Source organism: Apis laboriosa, unplaced genomic scaffold, assembly GCF_014066325.1.
Source record: "Apis laboriosa isolate Shangri-la unplaced genomic scaffold, ASM1406632v1 scaffold125_cov141, whole genome shotgun sequence".
Lineage (NCBI taxonomy): Eukaryota > Metazoa > Arthropoda > Insecta > Hymenoptera > Apidae > Apis > Apis laboriosa.
Window position 1 is genome coordinate 1,980,581 of NW_025221145.1, and position 23,536 is coordinate 2,004,116.

Genomic DNA, 23,536 nt, shown 5'->3' on the forward strand with positions numbered 1-23,536 from the left:
AATATATTTAATGTATGTAATATTAAATATATATTAAATATATAATAATGAAAAAAGGATTAATAAATTTTTATATTTTAATTTTAAATTTCTTATAACTGTTAAATATATTTAAATATATTAAATATATTAAATATAAATATATTAAATATATTTAACAGTTATAAGAAATTTAAAATTAAAATATAAAAATTTATTAATCCTTTTTTCATTATTAAGATAATATGTAAATAATATATAATAGTAATATGTAAATTATAAATGTTATCTTTTGTTTTCTGTTCAATTAATATCTTATATATATATATATATATTATAATTTAAATATATTTTAATATTATATTACACATAATTTATTATTTTCAATATATAGTATATATAGAGAAAGTATTGATATTTAAAAAAAATCTAATTTTTTAAAGCTCTATTATTTTTTTTATTAAATCTATTATATTATATTTATATTTATCTTATATTATATTATATTATGATTTTTAATCTATTATATTCTTTTTGTTATTATTTTTATTTTTTATTTTTATTATTTTTTATTAAAAACAAAGCATTGTCCTTATATTATTTTTTATTCTATAACATAATATTCTTAAACATAAAATTTATAAAATATAAATATATATTTTTTCAATATTATAGCTCTATAAATAAGAAAAAAAAAATTTTCAAGTTTAAATATAATTTTGATAAATCTATATAATTCCTTTTATGTATTGAACATATTGATATATAAAAATTATTAAAAAAAGAATAAAAAAACTAGAATTTGATATATTTTACATTACTAAAAAACATTTTTGTTTATTATATATTGCAAAGCAATTTTTCAACGATATTATTTATACTTAATATTCTCTAGAATCTTAAACGTCTCAAAATTATAAATCATATAATTGATCATATATATCATATATATAAATCATTAATTTGAATTTTAAATAAAATATTAAATAATTAAATTAAATAATATTACATACTTCTTTTCAATAATTTTTTCAAATTATTGAAAAGATAAGATGGAACATTTCAGATTATAAAGATTATAAAGATTCGTATCATTCGTGTCATTTAAAACAATAAATATACTCTGGCACGTGACAAACTTACGACATCGCTATCCTCGATTTCTGGCAAATTATCACTTGACGTAAATCTAACAATGCGTAAATTTATTTTAAAGCTTGCTTTAAAATCGATCTATCGATGTGTCAAACGAATTGATTTATAGCGTCCCCGACTTTCTGTGTCAAATTATTGATCAAAAATAAACTATGGATTGAAATGATGTCAATTGAAGAAGGATTGGAGAAGAATTGCACGATCGAACATTTATGACATATAACATACGTATGATTATTCATCCGCCATTTATCGATGGAACATCGGTTTCAAAACTGGTTTCGGAATAAGATTTCAAAGCGGTTTCAAGTGGAAATTTGAAACGCGAATAAAATTACATGTATAATCAAAGGATAAATTGTATCGAAATATTTGACGTTTTCGAACATTTAATCTAAATGCGGAATTTGTCTCTTTGTATTCGTCGCGAATATCAGCCACAAATATGACAATAATCTCTCATTTAATAAATCTTCAGATGAATGTGTTTTTATGAATATGTGATATATAAATTTGTTTTTTTTTTATATTCTCTTTCTTAATGCTTATTATTTTGCATGCCATTTATTTTATTTATTGACTAGAATGAATTATTATGTTGTAATTCTTTTTGATAAATTAAAGGCGAATGTTGAGAAAATTGAACAGTTGATTTGGAATTTATATAAACGATGATTAGTGAATAAAAAAAATTTATCAAAAAAATATGTCTTTTTTTTTATGAATAACATATTCGAATTATAAAATATTATTCATGAATAGAATTCTTTAAACCATTGAATTTTCTGAGATTGAATTTTTTCTTTTTATCGAAATTATTATTAATGTTAAAAATGTACTTTTTTATTAAATAATAATCTTAAGAAAAAATTTGCTGTAGGGAAATTATATAAGATTAATTAAAATAATAACATTTGATCTCTATACATATAAGTGATAGATATATATAACTTTAAATATTTTTGATCTTAATTAAAATCTTTCTCAACTTTTCATATTATATTAAAATTAATTTTTATAAAGAATTGTTCAAAGTTTTCTTTTTTTACATTATAACTTATATTACAGCTAACTTATATACATTACATTATATACTATATTGCATTATAATTACTATATATATATCTTCTATTTTATAAAAAGTATTTATTTTATAAAAAAATTTTTTAATTAAAAATATTCTATATAAGCAATTTTTAATTAGTTTATGTTGGAAAAAAATTATATAATTATTCTAAATATTCTAAATAATATTTCATTTAATTTTTAATTTTAATTTTATTTATAAAGTATTATAAATAACTGAAATTTAGAAAGATTATTTAAAAAAATTCCTTTCTTCTATTAAATATTTAATAAAATTATTTAATGTATATTAATTATATTATTTCCATTTTAAAAAAAATGGAAAAATATATTATTTTTTTTTCTAAATTAAACCTCTATACTTTCTTGTCAAATTAATAACAATGTATAATATATTTTTTGCTGAAAACATGTTAATTATAAATAAAATATTGTACATTAAAATCGATTATGTTATATATTTGGTTTAAAACAACAATAATAAATAAATAAATATTTTTATTGTCACAGAATTTTATTACTTTGTTTGTCATAAGAAATGTTAAAAAATAGAAAAAAAAATAAATAAACAAAAATATTATGAATATAAGAAAAAATAAATTACATCATTTAAATCTATCATAAATTAAAAAATTTAATCTTAAATGCAATGAGTTAAAAATTCTTAGATTCATTAAAACGATAATTTATAATATGCAAAAATTTTTCTTTCTTTTATAATTTTCGTCTATCATATTCATTTGTTCTATTAATCATTCATTAAGACATCATTTTTAATAAAACACCACTTGTATAAAATTGATGAGAAACAATTTATATCATCCATTTATCCTTTTATCATATACGAATGATACGAATATGTAATTCAATAACTTATTCAAGTTTATATTTTAAATGTAAACATAAGGAGACATTAAATTATAATTATTGAGATTAATATTTTTGAAATGCCAATATTTATTCGGAATTCAATTTGAGATTATAGAATATTATTTTATCATTATGAATTGAAGTATTATAAAAAAATAATATTCTTCCTATGTATTCTTTACTCAAACAAAGAATTTATATTTTTGGCATCTTTGGCAAAGATAGCGATATAATCAGCTAGCTACACAAATATAATAGGAGCTGGTTAATCGTATTAGTTTTAATTTTTTCTTCATATAACTAGAGACATATAACATATTCAGATAGCATATTTTTTGAATTATGTAGTACGTTATTGTATTATTTTTCAATTTTCATTCACAGTAAATTTATATATTTATATTTGCACCACTGATACACAGCCGTTTATTTGGGACAAAATTTAAAGAAGACAACCCAATCGAATAAATATCCAATTATAATTTTCTTCTCTTAACTGGGACAATATATTATATATTTGGACAACTTTAATCTAGAAAATAAGAAATGAAATATATAGAAATAAGAAAATTTCTTCTCATTTATTATTGCATAAGATATTAGTTGATTAATTTTTAATAAAATTGTATTTATATATCGCGCATAAAAATATATAGGAGAATTTCTATTAGTATTTATTTTGCCATGATTTCATGTTTTTATTATCGTTTATCAAAAATTATTTATAAATAAATAAAAATTTATTATTAAATATTAAGTAATTTTACATTATAAGTAAATATATTTTCAGTAATTATGCAGAAAAGGATAATGTGCATAAAAAATAAAATTATTACATGAAACGATATTTGTGTATGATTTGGTTTGCAGATTCACTATATATCTATTTTTTGATGACATTTTGTTTAATCACACCTCGCCGAATAATTCTCTATAGTTATGTAATACATATTTTCGAATTCAAAAAAAGTAATGAATCGCATTAATATATTAGAATGTTTACATGCTAAAAAGAAACTAATAAAAAGAAACTGATATTGGGAAAAATGCTTCGATATTTTAAAACAATAAATAATTTATCGAATATCATATTATATATATTATTATATAATATATATGTATGATTTCCGACTTTCTTGTATAATAATTAATAATGATTGTGGAATTGTGATAAAAAATTTTATTCTTAATTTTAATTCATAAATTATTATTACGATTACGTTGATTCTATTCTTACAAACAATTAGTCAAAAAAATATAGTAAACTCCTTTATCAATAACTAATTAAAATTTGAGAAAAATATGAAAATATAGTTTTTAAATAAATAATAAATTTTATATAAATTGTATATAATTTATATAAAATATATCTTTAATATTCATTTTTTCTAGTGTATTGTAAATTTTAATTAGATTTTAATTAAATTTTATATACTATTGACAGAAAATAAAAATAATTCTGCGTGAAGAATATACACATATGTTAAAGAATATACACATATTTGATTATATTATTCTAAATATTATATTAATTAAAATAATCTATTATATTATTCTAAATATACACAAATGAACATTTTATTGTTTATTTATTTATAATAATATTATAATATTATTCATTTATTAATAATTTTAACTATTATATATGAAATATTTATTATATACTCCAGATAATTGGACCAGTCGCTTTATTGGATCAAAAGACGTAATACTGATATATTATTTCAAATAGTATATAGTATCAGAATCCATTATAATCATGACATTCGACATTAGTTTAGATAACAAGATTTTAGATAGAGTTTATTTAATCAATGATGAAATTTTCACTTCGATAAATGAATTTTAGATAAACGAAATTCTGCATATAGATTCAAATTCAATTCTTTTTCATAGATCTTTTTCCTCAAGAAATTTTGAGACTTCGAACATTTTTATTTATTATATTATATAAAAACATTTTTGAAAAAAAACAAATTTAAGATTAAAAATTTAAAATAATTAATATTCTATTATATATCGTAAACTTATCGTAACTTAATAAAATTTATATCGTAACCTAATAAACTTATCGTAATAAACTTTTTATTTATTAATTTTTTCGATTTTCACTTCAAGATCTTGAAATTTCCAGTATCTTTGAACAATTGAATTAACAAAAAATTAAAATTATAAAAAACAATAGATAATTGTTTTAATATCTATATCATAATAATTGAACAAATTTGATAATAATTAATAAAATATTTACAAAAAGATATTACTCAATTTCTATTATTTTTTAATATGCTATCAAAATCATCATATTGAATAGTATTATGAAGCTTAAACTTCGCGATTGTGATTTATTAAAAAGTTAATAAAAACAATTTATTGTATTTATATTAAAATATATTAGGTTATTATTGAAAAAATTATTACTTAATTTAAAATAATTTAATTCAAAAAAATTCAATATAAATCATAACTAGAAACTAGAAACTAGAAACTTGTATTAGGTTTAGGTTAAATTTTTTAATCTTGCTACCATAAGATGAATAATTTTTTATAATAATAAATCTATTTGAAACTAATCTAATCTAAACTGTTTTGAAGAAATATTTTTGTTAATAATTTTTTAATAATAACTGCCACGTAAAATCTTCATAATATAATTATAATATAATTATATTAAGGATGATGATCTTGATAACATATTAAAAAATCATCAAAATCGAAAAATAATACGTTTTTGCAAATAATTATCATGAATTTTTTGCTAAAGAAATTCATCGACTTCCTCGATCTCGCTTCGAGGCCTCGAAATTTCCCTCGTGCCTCTTTGATGAGCATCCTTGTACGATTATCGCAAATTAACGAACCCGATGCAATTCCAACATCCCGTGTTAATTCCCGTCGTAATCAATGTGCAGTAATAAACTTAATCTTTGTTCAAATTTTCTTTCATCATGCATCGATGAAACTTTAACCTGTTATAGGGTTAAACCGGTGCCTCAACCGCGTTATGCAACCCAGTTTCGAAGTTTAGAAGGGACGACGGTCAAACAATGGTATAACCCGATCTATCTTATGATTGCTATTAATCTTCTCAATTTATTTTGTGTTGTCCCGTTTCGTGTGGACTTCCTTGTTTTTCAAAATATATCGATTTACTTGGAAATCACGATCTCGAATGCGAAACATACAATTTTGGCTTTCATTCGCTAGATCTGATTCGACATGAAGTTTTGTTTGAATTCAAAATAATTATTGACAAATGATAATACAAAAATTATTAAAAAAAAGTTCTTTTGAAAATTGTATAGATATAGATTTGATTAGAATTTGAGATAAATGAATAAAATATTATTTTTTAGATTTAAATAATATTAATTAAAAAGTTTTTTTGGAGTCTTTTTAAATTATTGGGATTTTTTAAAATAAGAATTGCTTAATACTTTATAATTAGAAAATAAGTTGTTTTCTGTATTTAATATTTGATCGAAGAGTTTTTTTCTTTAAATTGATTGATCTTTGATAATCTTTCAATATAGTTTTGCAATATAATTCTGAACAATTGTTTTATAAATTTGTTGGCATTTTTTAAATCTTAGTTTTTAATCTTAGATAATTCATATTTTATAAAAAAAAGAGCATTTATTTATCACATTTATTATAAATAATATTTTTGATTCACCATATCAGAAATGATAGATTACTAATCAGAGATAAGGAATATAAGAAATATCATATCATAAAAATGAAATCTGTTTATGATAGTTTTTGAGAGTAAAAATAATATTTGTAATCTAAAATTAAATCGATAAAACTTTCTATAATATAAAAGATGTTCCTATGTATCTGATTACATATTTCTCTTTTGCTTCGAATTTTCAAAATTAAATTATTAGATTTTTCTCTGCATGTTTCAATTGAACATCATTATTTAATTAAAATTGAATGAAAAAAGAGAGTATATTAATTATTTCTACAAAGCATTAAACCAACAATTTCTTCTAAATATTTCAATAATAAAGATTTAACAATTCTTCAGCCATTCTTTTAGAAATCTTAAAAAAAAAAAATTATAAGCTTTTGTGATGTACTTTATCAAGCTGATATTCAAAATTTTTTTTTAATTTTATTTTATATAATAACATATATTTTTTCACATTATAATTTAATTCATTACAAATCAAATATTTCAATTGAGATTCACAGTTCATCAAAGTTCATAATTTCCAAAATTTGTTTATAATTTTTATAGCCACTAAATAGATGTATATTTTTATTAAATTTACTTACAAATTAAAAGAATATGTTGAAATATATAATGTATAATGAAATATATTAAATCACAAAAAAAATTATCATTAATTTAACAAAAATTAATAAATCTTAAAGAAATGAAGGTATAAAGATTTTAAATGAATTTTCTTAAAAAAATTTATCAAACTTAAAAAAAAATGTCATCTTTTCGATGTGATTATAATCGTATATACTGAAGAAATTAAAAATCTAGATTTTAGAACAGAAATCAAACTTATTTAGCAACTAAGTTTAATTTTGAGAAATATCCCATGCAAGTTGATCAAAGTACTGAACGTACTCACAGGAATTCAATTGAAATCCTTCTGGTCCTAGCCGCTACCGAAGAACAATGGCCGCATAGAGGATTGGCACTTCACTCATCACCGACTAACCTTGCACTAAAGCTCTCTGTCACCTCACTCTGGCAACGATAACAAAACTTGTGAACGCGTAATAGTCCAACATTTTAGAGGCCCTGCATTTGATCAGGGTACGCGGAGAGCGTGCCACCGTGCAATTCTTCATCACTTAGTGTGGGTCATTAACGATGCCCTCAACGATCCTTTGAGATAACTGTAATTATCGTGCACGCACTTCTTATTTTTCCGTCTTGTGAATTTTGTTCACATTTTTATCTTTATTTACTTATTTCCATCTTGTAAAAATATAGAAATAAAATATACATAAGATTTTTGTTTTAATATATTGTATACCAATTATTATTAAGATATTGCTTTAAATATAAAAAAATGTTAATATATTATAAAAATTTTCAAATTTACTCAAAAAAAAAGTTTAAAAAAAAACTTATTCTTCTTTCTTATAAATAGAAACATCTTTTATAAATAAATATATTCGTGATTTGGATTTGGATAGTCGATTCTAGACATTAAAACAAATATAAAAGTATATAAAAATGTTAGGGATTATTTATTAAATATTATTAAATATTATTTTTATTATTTATATATTTATTTATGAATTCTTTAAATTACATTTTCTTTATTAAATAGTTTTTATTAACTTATAAGCAAATAATGTATGCATTAGAAGCGAAACGAAAATAAAATAAGACAGCAATGTGATGAAGATGGAGCTATCTTATTTTATTTCTGATTTGCTTCATCAAATGCAAACTTAAATTAACTTAAATTAACTTAAATTAACTTAAATTACGTATAATTTAATAAATAATATTTTGTACATTATAATATTTTTGTACATTAATTTTTATTTGTTTAAGTCTCTAGAATCGATTCTCTAAAAATGTTCATAATATAAAGAATATTAAATTTATATTTTAATTAAATTTATATTTTGTATTAATATCATGTATTACATATTTATATATTATATATGTATTTCAAAAATGACACAATTCAAAATAGTACATATGTTTTTGAAAAAAAAAACAAAAATTATTGAATGAATTTAAAATAATATTAATGAAATTATAGTAATTTAATTTTTCTAGTCTTTGAAATAAATCTTTTATAGGTTGTAATGGATTTGATATTCTATTAATTCATACAAAATTGAATTATGCATTTTGAAATACATGTATAATATATTATTAAGCCTTGGAATTACTTTGAAATTTAAATTAGAATTAATTATCATTAGACATTTATATAGTCTTGTAATTCTTGATTTATTATTATTACGCAAAAATAAGAGTTAAATTTTGATATTAATTTATTAAGAATAATTTGTATTAAATAACACAATGAAATAGTTTTCTTAATTAGTTAATTAGTTCTTAATTAGTTTTCTTAATTAAAAAAAATGTAATACGCCTGAAAAACATATAATAATAGATTATTTTACTATTATAAATATATCATTTGAAATTTTTGTAAACATCAAATGAATATGAAATAAATTAAATGAGATGAACTTTCAATTGTTCGTTTTTTTTTATCATGAGATTTAGAAATGAATAAATACTTGAGTCTCGTAATTTTTGAATCATAAATCAAAAATATTTATAATTTTAAGATATAAAAAATTGAAGTTCTTTATAAAGCCAACAACGAATAACATTGAAATTAACAAAATTTATGTGTCAAATATATCGAATTAAAGCATTGTGTAATTGTGTTTATTATCATTTTACAATAGTATTATTACATATAATAATATTTGAATAAAAAAAATGATCGTTATCAGGATGAAAATTTTTTTGTTCGAAAAAAAAGATTTGATCGAAAAAAAGGATCGAATTGGAGAAAGTTATGCGATAAAAAAGTTCAGAAAGAAACTCGGAAACAGTTTACAAGTCGGAGAAGGAAATGGAAGATGGACTAGTTTAGTTGTATATTGAAAAAGAGGTGTGAGAGAGGACAGAAAATAGAATCGAAAAATTGTATGTATATAATGTAAAATAAGTATCAAATAGAACTTTTTTATAAATATTAATATTCATCGTACATGTAAGAGAAAATATTTTTTATTTGAACTTGTGAAATTTATATGTTATTTTTTTATTTATCATTCTGTAATTCATATGTATATTGTATTTCATGATATAATAATAATAACAATGTTTGATAAATAATATTTAAATAAATAATATTAAATAAATATGTTTCAATAATATATTTTATACATATAATAATTTCAATAATACGTATCAGTTCTTTCATGAGATTTAATAATATTGATATTTAATCAAATTCATCCGATTATTCATATTATAAACGATTTGATACAATAGTGGACATTAAGTAATAAATATTTTCATATAGATAATGTACACATAATAATTAATTGCTTTAATTTGTATGTATCCATAATTATATCAAGTATATCGTTGCAAGAGTGACATAATTCAAAATTTGCATTTATTGAGATTTGGTACAAGAAAATCATTGATAAATTATTCAAAATATTGATGAATCATGTAGAAACGTTAAGAAAATTAATTAGTATAAAATTAATATTTTAGTTTAAAAAATTGATGTTATTGTTATATGATATAAATTTTCATTGTATATTAAAAAAAGTATTAATACAATTATCTCAAAATTCTTATAGACTTCTAATTTTATATTCTAATTTCGTTTTTACTTTTAAGAAATAAAAGAACTTTTGATATTTTTAAATAAAAAAAAATAAACATATATATTATCTTGTTTAGATATTTCAAAATTATTATTTAATTTATTTAATATTTATTGATATATTTTAAATAATAATAATAATAATACAAAACAGAAAAAAATTATCCTTTTCTAAATTATCTTTCCTTAATAATTCACTTAAGTCACATGAAATTAAACAAAATTATGACAAAATATTGAAAAATATTAAAATTGAAATCTAAGAAATTATTTGTGTTTGTTAAAAAGGCTAAACTATATATTTCGAAAAATATATTATAGCTAAGACAATCATTATAGTTACACAAAATATAGTTACATAGAAAATTATAATTCATTCTAAATAAAACATACATAGATATATTAGTTAAAAAATTTTGAATTACATAAAATTACATAAAATCTAAATACTTAAAAAATTAAAAGATTAAAACTTCTTTTAAAAAATATTAATTAATATTAATAATAATTAAACTTCTTTCATCAAAAACTTGACCTCGGACTTTCTGAAAATTTTATTGATAATCTATAACATTAATTATAAATTAATAATAAAATTCAAAATAAAAATCAATATGAAAAGAAAAAAGAAAAATTTAAATTTTTTATTCGATAGTATATATTATTAGTTACTAAACATAATTGTTTAATCTAAGTATTATAAAAAGGAAAAAATAATAGATCTGGGCAGTGATCGAATTCTTTATGAGAACGTCTTGTAGTCATAAAGAGACTCTACAATACACGCAAGCTTAGTGGCCCCGATACTGAAAGAGGTCTCTATTGTGCGAAACCTACGAAGATGGAGGTAACATAATGAAACTAACTGGCTTGCTCTGACCAATTAACCAACTCAGTGACAGCATAATATTTAACGTACACTCGCCTCCTTCCCCTATTCACGTGGTCGTTTACGTCATGGATATAGTGTTATATATGAAAACGCATGGCGAGAGAATATCATCTGGATCCTACCATCTTTTTAAGCGAACTAACATTTTTTTCTCACGATTGGCAATTGAAATATTAATGAAAATTCCTTTACTATTATCTTTGAATGACTTATTTTTCGAATTTATTTTTGATAAATTGGAATAAAATATTTCGAAGAGAAGATAATTTATTTAACAATAATTGAAATAATTGAAAATTTTGTTAAATATTTTTAGAATAATGTAAATAGAAATGAGAGGAGTATGAAATTTAATGGACAATGATGAATGAAGATTTAATGTATATAGAGATGCTATTGTTAATTCACGTTTTCCACTTGTTTGCACCGTCTGACCATAGACGGGGATGCTCTACTGCGGTGGCTCTGAGTGTAAGTATTTGTGCAATGTATTTTATTCGTTTCGCGGTTATCGACTTTATGTACTGTTAATTACTAATGAAATAATTTAATTAAATTTAACAAATTTTTTTAACAAATCTATTCCTGTTTTTTGGAATAAAACACTTCTGATAGCTTAGTTAAATCTTGATTTAATACATAATGTAATTTAAATATAATATAATAATGTAATTTAAATAGTTCCTACATGGTCTATGAAAAATTTATAAAAAATGAAAATATTGATTATACGAACAATTTCATTTGCAAATTAAATATAAATTGCGAAAATGAAAAATATTATAAAAACTTATAAAAATATATATATATATATATATATGTTAGTGTTCTTTTTATCATAAAAAATATGAAAACAGAATAAAATTTTATTTGTTGAATAAAATTTTTTTAAGGTTTTAACAGAATTGATATAAAATATATACTAATATTATAAAAATATTATGAAATAAAAAAATATTATATTAAAATTTCTAAAATTTTCCTTTATATTTTAATTCTAAATATCATTAATTTTCAATTTGTTAATAAAGTTTATGAAAGGTTAATAAAAGAAATAAAAAAAATAAAAGAATATCATAAATTAATGTCATTAATTATTATTGAATTATCAATGTGTCACTTGAGTTTTAATGAAATGAGCAATAAAATTGATGAAATATTGGAATTTTCTTTTTTAAGAAGAATAAAAATAATTTATATTGGAAAGCTTCCAAATATATAATTCTGTGATGCGACTACAAATATCTTAAATTTTTAAAATTCTCTCTTTATATTTTTCATTAAAATCCCATCGAATTAACATTTTTTCTTTGTAAACAATCTCCGAAATGAATTAAAATTATCATATTAGAATATATTATTTTAACGACCTCAAATTTTTCGCATATTTATATTTTATAATATATATAATATACATAAAACTATTAAATGAAAAAATATTATCTATAATCATATTCAAAATTTAAAAATTCAAATTCTTAAATATTTTTTATATTACTACCAAAATCTCATATCTTTTTTTTAAATTAGAAATAATTTTAATATAAAACATGAAAAGATAACTAATTTATTCGATCAAATTTTATCAAATGAAAAAATATTATCAATAACAATATTTTTTCGAAACGATAAATTTCTCTTTATACTTTTATCAAATCCATATTATTATATAATTGCAAAGTTTTATAAGCAATCTCAAGAATATTTGCTTAAAATTATTCTTCATATTAAAATACATTATTTTAACGATTTTTCGCAAATCTATCTTTTATACATGTATGATATGTAACACAAAACATTATCTAATAAAAAGATATAATCAAATTTAAAATTTAAGAATTCAAATTCCTATATTTTATTTCATTTTATTTCACTATTACTCTTTTAATATTACTATAATATATCCTAATTTTTAATTTAGGAATAATTTTTTAATATAAAATAAGAAAAGATAATTAACATATCTATTTGACAAAATGAAAAAATTTTTTCCAAAATTATAATATTCTTTTTTTTGGTCTTTATCAAATCTATATCAATTGCAAAATCTTTCTTTATAATCAATCCTTAAGATAACTTTACAGAATTACTTCCGCTTAAAATTATCCTCTTCATAGAACACATTGCCGTCTCAAACTCTTCATATATTTAATCTTTCCTAGTCTTAACCGCCTAAAAAAGAAGAAAATATCCTGTTAAAGATGCCGTGATAGTTTGTTTATTTACATAAGAAAAAAAGATTTGTCGGAATGGAAGAAACGAACCGACGAGGCGAAAGAGAGGGATATCTCCCGAATCGTGAAACAATTTTCGTTTCGAAGAGCTCGTTCGGGGTTGGAACGGATAACGGAGGGGGTAATGGTGGCATAAATATTCCGAGGTTGCGCATCGTGGTCGACGTATCAGTTAGAAAGCCGAGGGAAGCGAGCAAGTAGTGGTAAAGGAACACGAGGAAGTCCGGATTCGCGTGCGAGCTCAGTGCGAATCGTGCTCTGCACGAGTGTTCGTCCAGTCTGATCAGAAGGGTAGTGGAACTTAATCGCACGAGGACACTGGGCGGTGAGTTTGAATCGAATCAACCTCCGTGGAATAATCCGTGATTGGTAATTGGATCGAATCGAGAGCTCGGAAGAATGGTGGTATCTACGATGAGAAAAATTTTCACTTGGAGAGATTTTATAGATTTAGTTAGATTTTAATAGAAAAATTTATATATATAAAATATAGGATGGACATGATCAAATTATTTTCGGTGAAATTAGCGAAATTTTTATTGTTATCGATAATATGGTTTTGAAGAAGCTTCCAGGTGATGACATATAATTTTTTTTTTTAAATGTGTTTTAATTAATTCCAAAAGTATTCAACTACATTAAATATTCGGTATATTTTATAGAAAATTATTATGTTGATAAAAAAAAAGAAAAATTAAATTAAATTTGTTAAATGTTAAATTTTGATATATATGTTTATTTTATATATATATTATAGTATAATAAAAGCTTATAGTATAATAAAGCTTAATTATTAAAAAAAAAAGTAAAATTTGTGATGAAGAATGATATCTTAAAATCTAAGTACGAAATATTCAATCTCTTTCTTTATTAAATAAGAGAATATTTATTTTTGAATTTCATCTCGATATTATATATATATATATATATATATTTTATTAACTGATAAATAAGAAGAATTATGGGCTTAAGAAAAATAAAAAAATAATCTTGAACATTAATTAGATAAAAAAATGTAGAAAATATCAAATATTATCGCTTTAAAGATTTTTTAATTGATCCATCCTATATAATTAATCAACTCTGTAAAATTCATTATGTATTCATTAAATACAAAATTTATTGAGGATTTTTAATTCATAAAAAAATTTTATACATAAATCACCTTTTTTCAGTAGCATTTTTCTACTAAATCACTATAAATTTGTCTTAATTTTTATTCATACGTTTTTGATGATTTTGCTTTTTTGATTTTTTCTTCTTTTTCGTTATTTGCTTTCTGTCGTTTCGGAGATTCAAATGAAACTTGTTGCTTTAGGTGAATGAAGGATGAAGTTCGGAATAGAAAAGTGAAATAAAAGTTTTTATTTTTGATTGTATTTTATTTTCCAAAGAAACTTTGGAATATATCGATTGTATCTATTGTTGATTAACAGATACAACTAGAAAAAATAAAATATTTTGAAATTTGTTTGAAATTTGTTGTAACAAAAAAATATTAATTTAGAGAAATTTTTTTTTCTCGTAATATATATAACTAATGACCTTGAAGATTATTAAAAAAATATTAATTATATATATTATTCAATATTATAAGAATTTTATTTATTTCAAAATCAATGAATTTTACTATTTTATCAATATAATATCATAATATTTAAGAATATAAAAATATATTAAAGGTATTAATATAAAAATTAATATAAAATTAATATGTAAAATTATATGAAATAAAAAAATTAAAAATTATATTATGTATTAAATATTAAATATATTATAACATTATTATAACAAATATTAAATATTAAATATATTATAACATTAAAATACTCGTTGTCATATTTTATTGAAAATATATTTAATTGTCATTTATACTTTATCATTTCTATCTTAATACTTTAGCATAGTAATAAGACAGTGCTTGTTAAGTATAATAATTTCATACAAAATAAATAGAGTTTCTCTTTCGTTCTCTCTTTGTTTGGCCATCTTTACTTTATGATGGCTTTTATATCCTTTATTCAAAATTTGCAGATTATTTTACATTTTTATATATTAATTTTATAATATTTTTCTATTATTATTTGTCCATTATATTCATTATTTTAAATCCCATAAAAATGTAAAATAAATCTAAACAATACAATAAAATTTTTTCTTTTTCACAATTAATCAGAATAAGATTTTCTAAATTAATTATTCTTTGTATTATAATATTTTATCACATTCAAGAAATTTCTTTTCCTATATAAAATTTTTTTATTGTTAATTGATAAAAATTTAAACTATTAAAATAAAATATATATGTATTTGAAAAATAAGTTTTTATATATTTTATCAATAAATAATATGTATGCTAATAATAAATAAATAATAAATAAATAAAATGTATAGTAATAAATTGTATAAAATAGAATTTTCTTAGAAATTTGAGATTTTAATTATGACTTAATTTATAAATAAAAATAAAAAAATTTTGTTTAAAAATAATAAAAATATAAAAACGAAATTTTATAAATTGATTATTTCTTACCATTTTATATTTTATATATTTTGTTAATGAATATATTATAGTGCTAAAATTATTTTCTTAGGATAATTATTTTCTGAGTTTTCAACTGTAACTCAATTAATTTATTAAACTTATTAAAAAAAAAATAATAATAAGAAAAAAACTTTTTTATTCGAAAATTATTTAAATGAATCAAAAAAAAAGTTGAATATATAAATCATGATTTTTAAAAATTTTATATATATATTTTAAAAATAAATATATCTATTAGGATAATAAAAATATTATTTTATTATGAACTTGAATTTTCAATCATTTAATTTCTTTAATTTATCAATAGGAATAAAAAAGAAATTTTTTTGTTTAAAAATTATTTAAATAAATGACAGAAAAATAGGAACGGAAATGCGATATTTCGATTAATCATTTTCTAAAATTTTTTCTAAAACTGGATAAAGATAATTGGTCCTAACATTTCACAAATAATTCTTCTTTTAATATTCATGGTCAAAAAATTGAGAAGGAAAAAATCGAAATAGGTCGATGTGCGTAGCGCCATATTTTTTATTCATGTATTCACTTCAAAGTTATCTATATGTACCTCACCGATCTGATACGAACTGGCTTTTCTTTCTTTTTATTTGTCTCATATTTTTCTTTCTTTATTTTTCCCCTCTCTCCCACTTTCACGTTTATTCCTTTTCTTTGGCCTGAATATTTTTCACGTAGTTTCACGAACAATGATGAATTTCCGCATTGTGAAATTAATGACACGGGGATAATAAAAATTTATAATTTATAATGGTTAACATTCGTCAAAAACCTATCCAAACTTAGCTTATAAAAAAAATTTGAAAGTATATAATATATTTATATTATATATATATATATATATATTGTAATTTCTTATATATGATAGTTTTATATTTTAGAAAAAATAATATGAATTATAACAGTATATTTAATATTTTTGAAATTATTGTTTTTTGAAGAGAATAATGCTTTATTAATAATGAAGATTTAATAATAATAAAGAATAATAAAGAATAATGTAGAATAAATCTAATATATTTTTATTTAAATCTAATAGTTCTAACTAATATAAAATTCTATAATATTAATTCCTATTAAAAGTGCATTTATATGATAATTTTAATCTAAAATATCTTTTGAAATAGAATAAAATGACCAAAAAATATATATTTATGTAAAATCTAAAGATACAAATATACAAAATAGAATATTTTTACAAATATACAAGAAAAACGATTTTAAAAGTAAAAATAATCATAAAATACAAAATAAACATAAAATAAAAACATAGTATACAAAATCGGAGTTCATTTATTAAGTTATAAACAATTTAAATTTATATTAGACGAAGCAAAATACAGAAAAGAGTCAAATTATTCTATCTCTATTATTCATTGTAGTACTCTATTCCAATCTCACTTCATCTAATATAAATTTAATTTGCTTGTAATTTAATAAGCCTCAATTAATATTTTTGTATATCAACTTTTTGATCTCTAGAAATTTTTTATAATATTATTGAAAATATTAACATTTTGTATAAAACGTACGTGTGTGATATAGAAAAAAAATATATAATAGAATAAAATATTTAAAATATAAAATTATGAAAATTTTGAATATTCAAATATTATATATGAAAATTAAATATACAATAAAGATATCAAAAAAAAAAATAACGTGTCAATATCCTTAATTATCAATAATTTATAAAAAGAACAATTAATTTTTATCTAAATTTTTGTAATTTCAATATGAAAATTCGAACAATTGTATCGAGTAATTGTATTGAATAATTTATCGATCGAAAATAAAAAGAAATAAACACAGATATATGATAGAATTTGCAGATTTGATCATAGGAGACGGTTTTCGAGAAAGATTTACTACTTGTTCTCGAAAGATGAGGAATGAAAAGAACATCGAAGAATAAGGTTGAATGGATAAACCTGTAAAAGATTTTTGTAGCAATCACGAATCATAAGAAAACCATCTCGAAAAGAGATGAAAATGAATTGAAATATAAAGATCTCCATGATTTTTTCTTTCTCCAATATTTATGAATCGAATCACAATTCATCAGATTGAAAAGCATCTGTTCAATTTATTATTATCATAAATTATAGATAAATCAAAATTTGATTTTTAAATTTATAAAAATTCGAAACTTTTTTTTTAAATTCGAAACTTTGTAAAATTTTGAAATTTAAAATATTTATTTTTCTTTTTATTTATTTATTTATTTATTTTTTAAATTTTAATAATCTTTGCTTTTGAAATTCTTCAAATTCAGGTTAATAGACAATAAGCTAATAGTACTAATATTAAGTTTTTTATTAATAGTAGTAGTAATTAAGTAATAATATTTATCTTTTTTATAAAAATTAAATTTTTATTTTTATTTTTTCTTTATAAACACTTTTTTGTGTATATGAAATTGTACGAATTAAAATAAATCAATAATTTAAATACAAAGTCAGTTGATTTATTATTAATTAAATAAAAACAAATTGTTATTTACATATTACTACAACATTCTCTAATATTTTCATAAATTAAAAATTTCAAGGTTTAAACAAAATTTTTAAATTTTCAAAAAATTTCAGAAGTTTCAAAGTTTCAAATATTATATGTCAAAATTTCTTTTTAAAATTACATAATAAAGATATAATTTATCTTAAAATTAAAAATATCATTTTATCATTATTATCCTTTATTCAAGTCGAGAATTGACACAAAAATTGAAAATTTCGTTTTAATATAATTTTATTGCAATCAAATACTAGAGCATTACAATATAATGAAATAAAACAGAGATTGAAATGCAATCCAATTTTGTAGGCACTACATGTTCGTGATCAATCGACACGTTGGATAATTTATTGTAGAATAAACTAATCAGTGTCATGATTGGCAAATCGATAACGATATGACGATGGATAACTAAAATAAATGTTTCATATTAAAACAAACTATCCTACTAAATATTCAAATATAAAATATCTCCTTTTATTTCGTTTGGAATTCTAAAGCGAAAGTGTCATATGTCTAAATTAATTGATTTCGTAAAAAATTTTATATAGAATATTCCATGTAATTGAGTCGAATTTCATAAAATAAGGATAAAAGATATAAAAAAATTTCATTCATCAGATTTCATTCATCAAAATTAAATTCAATTTTTTGAATGATATGATGCATATGTCTGCAAATGATAATGTGTATTTAAGTTAAACATAGAGAAGTTTAATGAGTTTTAAAATCATTTTGTTCTATTTTTCTAAATATTTTGTATATATATTGAAAATATGTAAATATTTTTGACTAGATTAATGTCCATCTCAACTATTTTTTTTCAAATGAAATTGTATTACTTTCTTTAATTCTAAAAAAATTAAATTTATCAAAATGATAAATTTCAATTTATAATTATTAAAATTATGTAAGAGTTTTTAGCAAAATTAATATTTATTTTTATTTTTATTTTTATTTTTATTTTTATTATAAAAAAATATATTTCGCTTTTTTTAAGTTTAGATATACTTGTCAATATGATAAATTTTAGATTTTTTTGCAACTATTAAAAATACGTTTTAGCAAAATTAATATTCATATTTATTTCTAGTATTAATTATATAAATAATAATTTCTATCATTTTCTTTCAATTGTGCTTCATTTTACTATCACAAAATTTAATCTATATTTTTAAAATATGTATAAAATTACAAATATATTATTAAGATATCAACTAATTAAATATGTAAAATAAAAGATTTTGAAGAAAATAAAATATTGATAAATTTTTTTGAATAATATTGCAAATTGTTAATTGTCATATTATTTTTTTAATACACAATCCATGTACAATTTCTTACAAAAAAAAAATTATTTTTCATAAAAATATTGTATCAATCTATAATTTTATTATGGAATATAGGAATTTTATTATAAAAATTAAAATATATTAAAATATATATTATTTATACAATATTAAATATCATTGCGAAAAAAATAAAAAATGTGACCAGAAGTGAAAAAAATATTAAAAAAACTAATTTAATTTTTTCATTCGATAAAAAAGAAAAGAAAAGAAGAAATAAAGAAAGAAAGGAAGTAGAAATATATGTGATCATGAAGTATTTCAATTTTCGATCAAAGGATATTCAGAGCTATGTTTTTTTTTTTACCAAAACGAAACTTTCAAGCTTCGTGTTATGCGAGCAGGGAACAGGAAAAAATATTACGCTTCGTGTCCTAGCTTCAAAGAAACGAGATAACGTACTACACTTTTAAGGAAAAAACTCGTGCAATTAGTCTCCATTGGAAAATATTAACAGAAAAACAAAATAAATTCTGTTACACTTGAATGATCGAATTTTCAGAGAAAGAGATAAGTGGAGAAGCAAAATTTTCTCGAGGAGTTAAAAGGTGACCGAGAGGGGAATACAGAAACACTTTAAACCCTTGTACCTCGACCCTTGTACTTCTGCAAATTAACATAATATCCAGCATTGATTTTGTACACATAATTGGAATTATCTTGTGTTTGTTTATTGGTTATGGATTATATGATGAATTTCTATTACTTTGAAATCATGATTATTTCATAAATATTATTTCGTCGAAATTTTGTATGTTATCGATATGTTAAAGTTATTAAATTTGTTTTATTAATATTTGTTTTTTATTTTTTTTATTTATATCTACAAGTTTATATGTATCTTTTCTTTCTTCTAGTATTATATAATACAAAACAACAATATTCTTCTGATAATATTATACAATATTATTTTGAAGGAATTTTCGTTTTTAAAAATTTAATAAAAAATCAAAAAGATACAATAAATTATTTAATAAAATTTTCATTTTTTTTTTCATATAGTATGTATTCAAGTTTTATGTATATATATTTCTTTCTTAATTACCTCTGTCGTGGTATTTATATTAGAATATTAATAATTTTTTACGAATTTATTTTGTTTGATAATAATAAATTTCGTAAATTGGCAATTGATATATAATGCTGCTGAATGAATTAAAAAAAAAATCGAAGAAGAAAAAAAGAATTTTTTTTTTTGAATCTGTAAAAGTGAACAATATAATATATTTTTATAAGTTGAAATATGATAATTTGTATATAATATGATAATTTGTATATGATAATTTGTCTAAAAATAGCAATAAATATAGCAATATGGATATAATAAAAAAGATATGGTAAAAAAAAAATAAAAGAGATAGTGAAGCATCTGATTTGAAAAGAAAAAATATGCAATGAAAAAAGACAAATATAACTTATTTTATCAATTATAATATATATTTTATAAATTACATATGCATGGTTTAAAATCTGTATAAGTCAATAAATAAATCCAAATAATTAAGATTTTTAAAAATTAATTAAAAGATATTGAAAGATACTAGTAATAATGAAGATATAAAAGAATCTATTATACATTTATAATTTATAAATTTATTATTTTATTATTTTATAATTTGATATTTTATATGTTTTAAAATAAGAAAAAATGAATATTGTAATTCTAATATCTAATATTATATTATTTAATATCTATTATTATATTAATTAATTGTTTGTATTGTAGAAAGAAATAATTATGTCTTATAATATTAATATAATATATATTATATAATATATATAATATAATATATTATATATATATATATATATAATAATTATATAATATATAATATTTAATATTAATATATAATTCTATTTTTTTGATTTAGGATCAAGCAGTTAGAAAGATATAATACGTTACGTATTACATAAATGAAATAAATAGTACAATATTATTAAAAAAAATAAATTTTTTAATTCATATATTATTATATTTAGAAACAAAAAATATTATAATTAGAATAATAAATAGTTTATTAGACACATTTAAGTAAAGAAAGTTTTTAACGTAAAGAAAAATATAAATTGTTATAAATACTTTTATTGTTTCAAATTTTATAAAATTATATAATATATAATTATGAAGTAAACGAAAAAAAAAATTATTATAAAAAATAGAATATTTAAAAATTATAATAAATATTTAAAAATTCACAATTATAATATTAAAAAAATTAATTTACAAATTAATTTTAAACTTTAATAGATGAATAATCATATGTCAAATATGTATAATATATATAATAATCAAAAATGGCAACTATCTAATTGATTTAATGAGAATTTAAATAATTTATTGAGAATTACCATCTTGAATAATTTAAGAATTATTAGTTAAAAATTATTTTTAAATATTGTAAAAAAAATGATTATTATAGTTATATTCATCTTTTTATATACAATTTTTTGTACAATCTTTTTATACAATATAACACTTTATTAATGTTGATAATCACCATTTCGAATATAATATCTAAAAAAAAAAATTTATGTAATCGCACTTCTGTGAATTTGCTTAATTTTATGTTATAGATTTTTTATATTATAGATATCTTAGCTATCTGTTTAATATAATAAAAATAAGTAATTATGTATATATTAACTTCGAATCTGCTAAGCTACTTTACAGAAAAGTGGATATGATTATACAATGACTAGTTTTATATTAAACAATTTTTATTTTTTTATAAAAAATTTTCTTTAATTATTAATTTTTATTTAAAATATTTTTCAAGAAGATAATTTTCATTACATCGTCTTATAATATATGAGAATTTTGAATACATATGAAAGTAAAATGATTTTAATAATTTGATTGATTTGTCAAGTAAAATTTTAATAATAAGAAGATTTCTTATTTATTTTTAATTATGTTAGATATGTTTCCAGAATAAATTCGACTTATATTGATACGTGACTTTAATGAAATACTATCAATAAAAATTCAATAAATTTCTATTTACTTTATTGTTAAGCTGACTATAATTCTACCAATTTCTTTCAACTCAAAAAGATTTCTACATAATCGCCATTAAACTTTATCGTATTATTTAATTGAAGATTACAAACTACTTCTGGACAATCGTATTAATTAAGATAATTTGATGCAATTGATTGGCAATATCACTGTCTCAATTATTGAATTGCTCGTTACAAAGTATTGTATCCGAATTTTGCGAAATGAAATTATAATATAATTGGAAATACAAATAAAAGAATATACATGTATATGTAATAATATATAACGATTATTATTGATATAAAATAAATATGAAAATAAATATTAATATTAATAATGTTCATTTGAAGAATAAATAGTAGAGTAATATAAAATGTAGAAGAAATTTTTTAATTACTTTTAATTATTTTATTCTCTAATAAAACCCTATAATAATTAAAATTAATGTCTAAATTTGATTAACAAATTCTTTGTAGTGGAATAAATTACTACTTAGAAATTATTATTTTCATTGATTTAAAAAATATTTTTTAATAATTTA

General features: G+C 19.3%; 2 protein-coding genes across 4 annotated transcripts in view; one reads left to right on the forward strand and one right to left on the reverse strand.

Moving 5' to 3' along the window:
• Window positions 1-7,766, reverse strand: part of LOC122720309 (carcinine transporter-like) — a 65,301-nt gene extending 57,535 nt beyond the window's left edge. The window contains exon 1 of the mRNA XM_043946928.1: window positions 7,683-7,766. The gene's annotated coding sequence lies outside the window, so the exon portion shown is untranslated. The remainder of the gene's footprint in view (window positions 1-7,682) is intronic.
• A 6,017-nt stretch (window positions 7,767-13,783) lies between these two features.
• The window catches only part of LOC122720326 (glutathione S-transferase-like), a 32,000-nt gene continuing 22,247 nt past the window's right edge, over window positions 13,784-23,536 (forward strand). The window contains exon 1 of one of the 3 annotated variants that reach the window (XM_043946946.1): window positions 13,784-13,893. The gene's annotated coding sequence lies outside the window, so the exon portion shown is untranslated. Of the gene's footprint in view, window positions 13,974-23,536 lie in introns of all 3 variants that reach the window. The other 2 variants (XM_043946949.1, XM_043946950.1) reach the window with 2 other exon arrangements.